The 12,911-nt window shown below is 44.1% G+C and overlaps 1 pseudogene; it reads left to right on the top strand.

The window, feature by feature from the left end:
- Positions 1 to 3,587: 3,587 nt before the first annotated feature.
- On the top strand, positions 3,588 to 4,151 carry LOC114700790 (annotated as a pseudogene).
- Positions 4,152 to 12,911: the final 8,760 nt, after the last annotated feature.

Below are 12,911 nucleotides of genomic sequence, written 5' to 3' on the forward strand. Positions count from 1 at the left end.
ATATTAATCATATACTTCCATTGAAGTTTCCAATTTGTTTGTTTGTTTTGAGTCAGGGTCTCACTATGTATCCCCGGTAATGTTAACCAGGGGCTGGCCTCCAATCACAGAGATCTCCCTGCCTCTGCTTCCCAAGTACTGGGCTAGAAGGTGTGCACCACCTCACCAGTCTGAAGTTTCTTGGTTTGTTTGTTTGTTTTGTTTTCAAGACAGGGTTTCCCTGTGTAGCCCTGGCTGGCTGTCCTGGAACTTGCTCTGTAGACCAGGCTGGCCTCAAACTCAGAGATCTGCCTTCCTCCTCCTCCCCAGTGATGGGATTAAAGGCGTGCACCATCACACTTGAAAAGTTTCTGTTTCTTACTGAGTAAAGTGAAATCAGCAGAGTGCTACTGGGTCAGACTGCCCTGCAGTGTGAGGACGACACCCCAAAACTTGGAAGACAGGGCTCTCCCCGTGTGGAGTGTGTGCACAGGGGCCTGCAGGGGCCTGCAAAGGACGTCAGATCCACTGGAGTTGGGGTTGCAGGCAGTTGTGAGCCTGTGCTGGGATGTCAGTGCTGGGAACTGAACTCTGGTCCTCAGCAAGGGCAACAGGCAGTCTCAAGGCCCTGAGCCATCTCTTCATCACCCACTTTCTTTATTTCTACATGTGTAGTAAAAAGTAGAAATGGTCTGCCTTGGCCCCCACTGTGAGCAGGAAGGCACTATGATGAGAAAGTGGGAGACCGAAAGAGGAGGAGGAGAAAGGGAGATGTTTAAAATATAGGACAGGGAGAGTGAAGCCATAGCTGGAGAAACCAAGTCCATCAAGAACGGAGACCATGAAGTCCTTTTCGGGGGCCGGGGTTCTAGAGCACTTGTCTGCTATGTGGGACCCTAAGTCAACCCCAAGGATTTCAAAAAGATGTTAGAAATAATAATAACATTGCTTTTCGGAATCATGTGGAATTCTGGTGAGCCACAAGAGAAGATGGAGGCGGGTGTCGCCCATCAGCGCTACCTTTATCAGTACACGGTGCTTAATAACCTTCCATTGAGGGATTCTAAGCCAAAATCACCGGGGAAGATAAGCTTTAAAGCGCCCAGGCCCACGGTGCTTCCAGGTATCCAGCCATTAGGGAGGACAGCACCAGAGGCTAGCAAGTTTGAGGCCAGCCTGGGCTACGTTGGGAAAAACAACAAAAAACTCCCTCCACCGATTTCAGTAAGAGGAAAGGTATGGCTGGAAAACCGATTACAGATCAATTCTCTGATTAATAGATATTCCCCCCGAAGATACCAAATTACCAGATGGCTGAAGTAGAGTCTCGCTATATAGACCAGACTGCCCTTAGCCCCAGCCTACCCAATGTCTGAGCGATTAGGCGCTGCCACCACGCCCACTATTAGTTTTAGGGAAAGAAACCTGCTGATGATCTAGGAATGACCCAAGCTGGGCCTCCTGGTGCATGCCTCTAATCACAGACCATTCTGTGGCCTGCATAGTGAGTTCTGAGCCAGCCAGGACTGTATAGCAAGACCACATACACATACACACTCCACATATGTGCTACTCTAGAAAAGGAAAAGTGCCGAGAGAGAACTTACAGCCCCATTTGAAAGACTGAAAAATCAGAGTGTAATTGACAAGAACTGAAATGGGCAGGCAGGATGGCGCCACAGATAAAAGTGACCTGAGTTCGATTTCACAGTGGGTGAGAGCTAGCTCCAGAAAGTACTGTGCTCTCCTCACACATGTCAGGGCACATCACACACACACACACACACACACACACACACACACACACACACACACACACACACGTAATTTAATGTTTTTAATTTTAAAAGAACTATGAAAAATCTTGAGAGTGTATCCCCTGGAAAGTGACAAGTTAGCCTGCTGCTTAATCAGCTGCAGACTGGAGACTCCTGTGTCAGAGACAAAGGGTTTTAATCATCCACAGTGCCCTTAGCAGCATAGCTTCATGGTTTTGCATCGGGTTCTCCAGTCCTCTCACTCTTAGGATGATAAAGAAGGCCAGGTACAGGCCATGCACATTGCAAACTTGTGTCAAAACTGAGGGGAATGGGTTGAGGGGCCCGAAATCTTTATAAAGGCAGGGGCTTGCCTTGTCCTTTCTTCCCTGAAAGGATAAATTATCTTTCCTATGTCAGACAAATCAGACTTCTGCTCCGGAGGGAGCCACTGTCTTTGAGACCGTTCACTATATCCCACGTTTGAAAAGAACTATGCCTTGCTTGTGACGCAAGCGGAAGCGGACACCCATCAAAGAGTCTGCGGTGGCAGATCACACACGCCCTTACAACCGTGAGAAGAGAATTGGTGTGGATGAACTAAGGTGACAGTAAGGGGGAGTCACTTTTCTTGGGTCTGGGAAGGTGGCTCAGTTAATAAGGTGGCTGACATACAAACGTTAAGAACCTGATTTCAGATTCCTGGCAACAGTCACAAAATCTCTGTGGTTGACAAGTGTTCGCTTTCATTCGTGAGCTTTTCATTCCCTCTCGGATCTGAAGGGCATCTAAGGCAGCAGCCAGCCACAGTCCCTGAAGCCACTCTGCATCACAAACCTATTGGCAAAGCAGGTCTGTTCCACTTGTGCGTTCTGAGGCTCAGGGTGACCTGCAGCTCTCAGGAGGGGGCAGTCATGCCCGTGATGAGAAGTACCCAGCTTGGCAGAGAACTGGGGGAAGGTGTGCCAGTCCCGAGTCTAGGAGTGAGAGGGTTTAAAGAGGGGGAACCCATGTGCCTGACGGAGAGGAAAGGTAAGTGAACAGACAGGGCCAGGACACCCCCAGACCACACCACATGGGCACCAGCAGCCCTGAGGGAGGATGAGGTCGCGGAAGAAGTGATGGTTAATCCCAATTGCCAGTGAAGAGATTTAAAGTCATCTGAGAGGTGGGCCTTTGGGCATGCCTGGAGGAGAGTATCTTAATCAGGTTCACTGTGGCAGGAAGACCCAGAGAGAGTGAGTCTCAACCTGTTCACTCCAGGGCCCAGAACAAGAAGAGAGCCGTCAGAGGGAAAGTCTCACTGTGATGGCCAACACTAGAGGGCCAGCCCCTTATACAGACACGTCTTTCAAAGCGTCTATGCATATCCATCCCATTGGTAAAAGCATGTCCTGCAGCTGGCCCCAAAGACTTGGCGAAAATGTTTCCCACCTTTTGTGGGAAGAGTGTTAAAATTACAATGGTAAATGATATGAGTACAGGGGTATGAGAAGAAGGTTGGCCAGCCATTTATTACATCCTCTGCAGGAATGTGTGGTATATTGGTTGCCAGATGATTCTGTCCTCTCTTCTGAGGCTTGCAACTTCCCATGATGCTGAAGTGCCAAGTGATCAGCAGCAGCAAAGAGTAGGAATCCGGGGCTTCCACGCTCTACGAAGAGTCCAGCAGGCCTGTCCTGGTAGGTTTTTTTGTCAACATGATACAAGCTAGAGTTATCTGGGAAAAGAGAGCCGCAGATGAGAAAATGCCACCATCAGATTGGCCTGTAGGCAAGTCTACGGGGGCATTGTCTTGATTTAATGATTGACGTGGGAGGGCCCAGTTCATCATGGATGGGGCCACCTTTGGGCAGGTAGTTCTGGGTTGCATAAGAAAGCAGGATGACTTTCTCTTGGACCTGTGGTGCCGGCAAGATGGGCAAATGTCGTGGTCTCCGTACTGGCAGGAGGCTCCGCAGTCACCGACGGGACCAGAAGTGGCATGATAAACAATACAAGAAAGCCCACTTGGGCACAGCCCTGAGGGCCAATCTGTTTGGAGGTGCCTCTCATGCGAAGGGAATTGTGCTGGAAAAAATGGGGTGAAGCCAAACAGCCAGATTCTGCCGTCAGGAAGTGTGTCAAGTTGTAGCTCCTCAAGAACAGCAAGAAGATCACAGCTTTCGTGCCCAGTGATGGCTGCTTGAACTTCATTGAGGAAAACGATGAAGTTCTGGCTGCTGGATTCGGTCGAAAAGGTCATGCTGTAGGTGATATTCCTGGAGTCCGCCTTAAGGTTGTTAAAGTAGCCAGTGTGTCCCTTTTGACCCTGTACAAAGGCAAGAAGGAAAGACCAAGATCCTAAATTTTGACAATGGAAATGCAATAATAATTTTTCATATTCTGAAAAAAAAGAAAAAAAGAAAAAAAAAAGCAGGATGAGTGAGCCATAAAGAGCAAGCCAGTAAGCAGTCATCCTCCATGGTTCTGAGAGAGCAAGACAAACTCCATTTAAAAGAAAACTTCATTTCTAGAAATACTAAGATAAAAGCTGAACCGAGTTCCAGAGACACAGACACCCAACTAAGACTCCGGTCAAGGCAATCCCCCCACCTCCAGGGTGGGTAGGTTGCTGGCCAAGAAATAGCTAAAACAAAGTCCATCAAAGTCTCCAATAATACTGGGAGAGTCTCCGAATGTATCTTGTCTTCTGTAGTTCTTCTCTTGGCTAAATGTTCCTGTTAACTGAAGTATGGCCCTGAAATGCAAAGGCTCGTACCCCCTGGCCTGCAGGTTTTCCCTTTAAAAACCCCTTACCCTGAGAGCTCAGGGCCGTCCTCCTTCATCTGGCTAGCCAATGTGTTGGACGCGGACCAGGCCCAGGCTTGGTTGTTATTAATAAACCCCTTTGTACTTGCTTCGGATATTGGCTCTGTGGTGGTCTTGCTTGGGGGGTCTCGAGACATGGGTACAACTGTTCCTGCCTCTGCTCCTGCTTGAGTTCCTGCCCTGATGTCCCTTAATGATGTGAGCCAAGTAACCCCTCCCCTCTCTAAACTGCCTGTGGTCGGAGTTTACCACAGCCAATAGAAAGCAAGGACGAGAACTATGATTCAATGCCTTTTCTGTTCCCGGCTCTCAGAAAAGTTTGTCTTGTTGAATACAGTCACACCCCTTATGCTTTTAATCTGTATATTTTACTTTAATATAATATATATCATAGCCATTCGTTTGGGGCAGCAGGGTACCTTTGAGCCAAGAACTTAACAGCATGACTCAAAGACAAATCGTATGTGGAAGATGTCTTATTTCCTGTCAATTTTTTAATAAAATGTTTTATATCTCTTGGTACTAAAATGTGCCTGAATTTAATGTATTACAAAAAAAACTGGTTTCTTGAAGGACAATAAAAATATTTCAATTTAATGAATTTTAATAGGACTTAATACATCACTGTCCTTTAAAAAGCTTAAAATAGGAAGAAACTGGCTTTTTAAAGACTTCCTCTGCTCACAACACTCCCAAATGATGGAAGGAATGATGGAAGGGAAATAATGAATTTGTTGGCATCGGTAAGATGGGGGAGCTTTTGCTACCCCACTGAATTATAAATGTAAGCAATCATCTTCTCTATTTATACATGGCTGGGAGTTCTCTTATTATATGTCTGGGGAAATATCTTGGGAAAAGCTAGTCTTTGGAACCATTCCTGTTTGAACAATGGCTATAAACCCTGCACCAGCAGATTCAATCATTTTTTTGCAGAAACAATGAGGTCTAATTCTTAATGACACATGTTAGCTCTGTCGTACTTGCTAACATCTATTTTTAGCAGATCACGGGCAATGAAAATTCACTGTTTTTAGTTAAGGAATTGTAGCAGTAACAATGGGAGATTTAAAGTTCTGCCTAACTAAGTAGTTCTGGATATGATTAAAGATTTTAACAACTTTTCTCAAGTTATGTAAGTGTGATATTACTTACTGGCATGCTGTTTCGCTTACATAAATAAATATAAATGTGGTCAGTCTTACCATATAAATACCCCTCTTTTTAACTTTTTTCCTACTGAGATAAAACATAAGTTGGTCCATTACATGTCATTTTGACACCATGTCAAGGTGATGGGGAAATGTTCCACCAGCCTAAGTGTCATAGTGTGCCGTGCAGGGGAACGACTCCCCCACGTTAGGTACTCTAATGTGCTGTGACTTCTATCACCAGGACAAATTTCATCCAATCACAGACCCCAGAAGCTGCTCTGAAGATATGGTTTAAAACACGAGTTAGCCTTAGTTCTTTTAAATATTGCGTTTATATTTCTATTTTAAAATTGGACATTTATTCTATTTTATGAAATGAAGTGTTATCTGATTCTAGAATAGAAATTAAACCTGGGTGTAATTCCAGTGTTCAGGAGGCTGAGGCAGGAGGATCACCAAGAATTCAAGGCCAGCCTGGTCTACAAAGTGAATTCCAGGATAACATAAGACCCTGTCTTAACCTTATCCCATAAAATATATATAAAAGCCAGGGCTCAAGCCCGTGGCTCTCACACAAGCTAGGCCCGCACTCTGCCACTGCACTACTCCCCCAGCTCTGGGGCTTTCGGTTTGTTTGAGATTATAGCAATTACATTTCTCCCTCCCCTTTCTCCCTCAACATGCCCCCTTCCTCAAAAAAAACAAAAAAAAACTGTTCCCACTCTTTTTTTTTTAACTAATTGTTATTGCATACATATATGTATATTACAGCTATATTCCATACTATAACCTGCTCGGTCCATACAATGTTACCTATATGTATGTTTTCAGGGCTGACAGTTTCAGTCCTTGGATTTTTTGGTGGGGTGGGGTCTCACTATGTAGTGCTGACTGTATGGAAACTCACTATGTCGACCAGGCTGGCCTCGAACTCACAGAGATCCACCTGCCTCTGCCTCCCAAGTGCTGGGATTAGAGGCATGCGTCACTACACCTGGCTTGGTTTCAGATCTTGGATTTTTGAGACAGGACCCTACTATGTGACTGAGCCTTAACACGAAACTTGTTATGTAGCCCAGGCTAGCCTCAAGTTCTCAGTCCCTCTGCATCAACCTCCCAAGTCCCAGGACTGCAGGTATGTGTGCAGTGAAGCTGTTTAGCACAATAATAAAATGCACTTTCATTTTTCCTTCCGAATCTGCTTTTACATTCTTCTGTTAATAAGGGCCAAGCACTTGCAGGGAATCAGGGCAGGTCCATAGGTCCCAAACCTTTGCCTTTCTGATCATCCTTTCTGACCCACCAGTCTTCCAGAAACTTAAACTGTTACCTCAAGACTTTTATAATTTGTCTTGTGGGTGGGCATATTGTAAAAACTTGAGGTCATTACTTTGCAAATTAATATATATATATATTATTCAGGGCTTGATGGCTCAGCAGTTAGGAGACTGCTGTCTCAGGGGACACAGTTCAGGTTCCTAGCACACCCATGACAGTGACAATCCTCTGTAATTCTACTCCCAGGACTCCAACACCCGCTCCTGACTGCTCTGGTTACTGCATGCATGTGGAACACAGATATGCAGGCAAAACATTCATGTACATAAAATAATATAACATTAACAATCAATTTAAAGTATTTAGTTATTTAGAGCAGGGTCTTTCCATGTAATCCAGTCTGGTCATGGACCTTATTTATTTGTTTGTTTATTTATTTAGACAGAATTTTGCTGTGTAGTCCAGGCTGACCTTGAACTCAGAGAGATCCATTTGCCTCTGACTTCCAAGTGCTGAGACTAAAGGTGTTTGCCATCATACCAGGCCTAGCCTTGAACTCTTGATCCTCCCTTCTCAGTCTTGGGAACGTGGGGATCATAGGAGTGTGCTACCACTCCTGGTTCTGGGAGATCAGAATAACCAGTTCCAGAGACAACTGAAAACAAAGCAGTGTTTTTACTAACATAATTTCTTTATTGATTCTTTGGGAATTTCACATCATGCACTCTAATCCTACTTACCTACTGGTCCTCCCATATCCTCCCCTCCCTCTGGAGTGCTCCCCAAAAGGAAAATTAAAAAAAAAAAAACAATCAGACCAAAACAAAGCAAAGCAAACAAATCAAACAAACAATTTTTTAATATCGCATTCTGCAGAAAGGGATGCCAACATAGAGACAATGCAAAAAGGCTAGCATGCTAATTTGGCACAAGACAGTGGCTTTAATGTTCCCCAATCTTGAGAAATTCCTGTTCTCCTTTCCATAAGCCAGGACTTGCCCCATTCTCAAATTACCATCCTATTGGTTCAGATGCAAACCGGTGGTGTGAATGAGAATGCTTCCCATTGGCTCATAGTTTGAATGCTTGGTCCCTAGTTGGTGGAACTGCTTAGGAAGGATGAGGAGGTATGGCCTCATTGGAGGAGGTGTGTTGCTGGGTGCAGACTTTGAGGTTTCCCAGTTTCTCTCTCTGCCTCCTAAGCACATCAAGATATAAGCTCTCAGCTGTCCCCACCACTGTGGCTGTGCACTGTCATGGATTCTAGGCCTCTAAAACCATAAGCCCCAAATTAAATACTTCTCTTTTATAAATATGGTATTTTGTCACAGCAAAAGAAAAGCAACCAAGACAAAAGTCTTATCTAGTGAATGATTTTGGGGCTTGAGATTGCTCCCCCCTTTTTTGATCTTGGGCTCAATCATACAGCAGACTGTAACTTTCCAATTTTTAGAGTGCTGAGACAATCAGGTGCAGCCACCAGCTAGAGCAGAGAGGAGCCTATTGCCCCTGCTGCTCTGTGACTGATGAACTCTAAGCATACCCCATAGCAAAAATGGACCATAGCAATTTATTTCTTCCATGGCTTATAGGATGATTTTAAATAGACTTGAATATTCTTAACAGTCAGGAATGGTGGCACAGGACTATAATCCCATCATCATTCAGACTCAGGAGTCTGAGTCAAGAGAGTTGTATAAGTTCAGGCCAGGCTGGTCCATTCAGATGAGACCCTATCTCAAAAGAACAGCAACAACAAAACTGGGGTGGGGGTGGCTGGGGGGATGGAAGACCAAAAACATCTTGGGTGGCAGGAGGTATGGCTCACTGGCAGAGCACTTGACTCTATGTAGGTGATGCCCTTGATTTGAGCCTCAGCACCACACAAAAAAACAAAACCTTAAATGAATTACCCTCCTCCTCCTTTATTTGTGTTTTGTTTTGTTTTGAAACAAGGTCTAATTTAGCATGTAGACGAGGCTGGCCTTACATTTGTTAGACAGTTGGGACTATAGGTATGTGGCATCATACTTGCTTTTCCTTAAATTCATTTTTAAAATGAGCTTTACATAACAACTGTATAACAGGAATAGAACTCTATAAACAATTACTATGAGAACCAACCAACCCAGAATTTTGTTCAATTCTGGAGGCCAGCAGCTTGAGCCTGTAATGTTGTTGTTTGTTAAGGTGGGAGATATGTAGGTGCTAAACTGAGACCCATTCCTTGAGGTCAGCTGCACCAAATGAAAGAGATTTGAAAAGAGACTTTCTTACTCTGATTCAGTATCTTTAAAATGTGACCCCTGGGAATCAGCTAAAGTGATCTGGCCACGCCCATACATGGCCCACTCCTTTCAGTAGTAATAATGACATTAGAGACAAAAATGGGGAGATAATCCTTCTGAGTCGGTGGAAAGAGGTATGACTTGCCTCAGGATTACAGCATTTATTGTGATGCTAATGTGCTCATGGAGAAGTTTCAACTCCACAGCACCATGGTGGACCAAGAACTATTGAGTTCTTGGGGTCAGAATTGGCTCAGTGATTGAGCCAAGAGCAAGACACTGGGTTTAGTCCTGGCCCCCAAATCAAATCAAACCAAACCAAACCAAACCAAACCAAACCCAAAGAAAACAGCACCTGGGACGTGGAGGAAGGAAGTCCGAGAGTTTTTGTCTATTTGGGGGCTTCATAGCAAGGCTCTGTCTCAAAAACAAGCAGAAAGAATGCTGAGTTCTTATTGTCTTAGCTTATCTGGGGGAAAGCGGGCTGGTCCAAGGAGGACTAATACAATAACAAGGGAACTAAGAATCCGGCCTAGGAAGTCAAGGAAGTATTGTAAGTCTTATTTGACTTTGGGGCCCACCATTCCTTCTTAACATCACCTAATGAATAATATACTTGCTAATGGAATTTTGGTGTCCCATCTGGATCATCAGGTGATATAGGGAAAACTAGGGTCCCCCTCTTGGGGTTCTTAGTTTCACTAAAAAAAATAATTTTAGGAATGGACTCAAGCAGAAGCTCAAGAACAATTTATTAGAGTTTAAAAGAAAAACCCCAGGACAGGAGAAATCTCAACAGCCTTCTGGAGAATGGAGAAGTAGGGGTGGGGGGTGGGGCAAGTCATCTAAGCTGACACGGAGTCAGACACACGCCCAACAAGCAGCCACATGGCAGGGACAAGGCATTAGAGAAAGAGTTAGGAGGGCCTAGAATAGTGGGAAACCCAAAATGTTAAGGAGACGATGCTTAGATGGAAAGAAAGAAATAATTTATGCCTTCCCAAATAATTCAGTAGACTTATGAAGCTGTGGCCACCCAATTAGGTACTGCACTTGGGATGGAGATTCTGGTCAGGAACATTAAAGTGTCTCATTAAAACACTAGTTATTCCATCTATCTTTACAGCATGGTTTAAGGTGAGTTCTCCTTCCTGGGAGTGGTCCCTTAGCCAACGTGATTGACGTGGCCCAACAGGAATGTCCGTTTTCCCCAGAGATTCTATACTCTTGACCAGGGGAGTTTTTTCTACTCTGATGTAATAAAAAGTCTTATTTATAAGTCATTCAAATACCAGCATAACTTAATCCATATCACATATCCAACCCATCAGAAAACCCAAAGTGGCTGCACCTGTATAAGGCATTGTTAATCCTATCCCTCCTGACCATAGCCATTTAGCTAGCCCTACAGCCTTGATCACTGAACTAAAGGAAAGAGCCCTCTTTCTAATCCCACGCACGCTTCAGTGGAGTCTATTTCAACACAGCAGCTAGGGTAGCTCTTTTGAAACATGAGTCAAATAATTTCCCTCCTCTGTTGGGATTGTTGGAGCCCACTAGGTTTCCTGGTGGCTGTACCCAGCAGGACTGCATAAGAGGTTGATTGGGCCATGGGCCTGTGTACCAGGTGACTGTAACTAGCAAGGGGGAGGTCTTTTGCTCCACTCCTTGGCATTGTTATAAACAGACATTTGGAATAAAGTTCTGGACCCATTTGGATAAGGATCCAGGCCCATCTGAGTCTATCCTGTGTTTTCTCTCTCTCCACCATTTCTCACTAAGTCTCTTATCCCTCAATCCTCAAGAGTTCCTGGGGGTAAATAAGTGTGGAGTCTGGTTTTCCACACTGAATGAAGTCCTGTGATCCATCCCATCTCACAACAAATTCAAAGTTTTCCCAGTGGCTTATAAGTCCTTTGTGATTTGGTCCATTATCTCCTCCTTCATCCAGTATATCCACAGTGCAGACTGGAATGGGATTGGGAAACTCCAGGTGACCTTCCTCATCGCCTTCATGCTTGTGTTCAGTTGTCACCTTCTCAGTAAAGCCCTGATTCATTATTTTATTAATTGACTATTTGACAATTCTTTTCCATCCCTGTTAATATGCTCTATGTCCTCCTCACATCATCTATGAGTTTCTGATTTATTGTATAATTTATTCATCTTTTGAGTCAATTGCTTATTATCTTACTCTGCTAGAAGGTAAGTTCCATCAGGGCATATGTTTTTTGTTTGTTTGTTTTTCTTACTCATAATAACTCAATTTCTAGAATAGTGCCTAATTCATACAAGCCATTCAAAAATATTTATTGGATTACATCAGTGGTTCTCAACCTTCCTGTTGATGTATCCAACCGTCTTATTAAATAAGAAACACAGAAACAATGTAAAAGAGAAAGCCGAGAGGTCAGAGCTCAGAGCTAAAATCTCACCCTTCCTCCTGCTGTCCCAGCTTCGCGAAAAGAGAGCTACTTCCTGTCAGTTCGTTTTTTTATAGTATGTTGTTCTGCCTTCTCATTGGTTGTAAACCCAAACACATGACTGCCTCGTCACTGTCTGAATGTACAGCCCCCTAGGTCTTAAAGGCATATGTCTCCAATGCTGGCTATATCCCTGAACACACGGAGATCTTATGGAATTAAAGGTGTGTGCCACACCGCCACACTCTTGCTATGCTCTAATAGCTCTGACCCCAGACAACTTTATTTATTAACATACAATCAAAATAATATTTCAGTACAATTAGATTACCACCACACCTTCCTAATGCTCTGACCTTTTAAATATCATTCCTCATATTGTGATGACCCCCAACCACAAAATTCCTGTTGCTGCTACTTCATAACTGTGATTTTGCTACTGTTATGAATTGTAATGTAAATATCTGTGTTTTCTAATGGTCTTACGTGACCCCTGTGAAAGGTTTGTTTGACTCCTAAAGGTGTTGAGACCCACAGGTTAAGAATCGCTGAATTAAATAAAGACACAAGTAACTACTACTGTCTCCAGCCTTGACCAGGACAAGTTAACCTGTTTCTGTAAACGCAACAGTAATTAAGGCAGTCTGAACATGGTTCACTCTGAAGTGGAGACAGTGGTATTCTCTAGGCTGGATCAGCAAAGCCACTGGGAAATGACAACAATGTGGGACTGAAGGATGTAGGGTCACATGGTGAGGTTAGACTTCTGTGCTCACCAGAAAAAAACAAAACAAAACAAAACTTAGGTTCTTGGTGGCCATCTTCTTCGGAGGAATAGTTTCAATAGCATGATAGTATGTGAGATTGAGGGGAAGCTGTACTTCAGTTGGGGGGTGTATGTGTGCAAATGCAAATCCACCATCAAATCTGTCAAGCTGGCCCTAAGGAAGGTTAGAGGAAGGCTCCCCCCACGTGGAAGCTAAGGAACATTGCAGCCCTCAAGAACTCATTGTTCCAAGAGTGTTTCCTCTGCTTTCTAACTATGCCCCTTGATCTTGTAAAAATTGTGAAGTTGGTTTTCAAAATGATCTTTTGGGGGTTGGAGAGATGGATCAGCAGTTAGGAGAGTGTGCTGCTCTTGCAGAGGACTCAGATTCTGTCCCAGCACCCACCTTATGGTGGCTTACAACTGCCTGTGATTCCAGCTTCATGGCGATCTGA

This window comes from Peromyscus leucopus, chromosome 4, assembly GCF_004664715.2.
Source record: "Peromyscus leucopus breed LL Stock chromosome 4, UCI_PerLeu_2.1, whole genome shotgun sequence".
NCBI lineage: Eukaryota > Metazoa > Chordata > Mammalia > Rodentia > Cricetidae > Peromyscus > Peromyscus leucopus.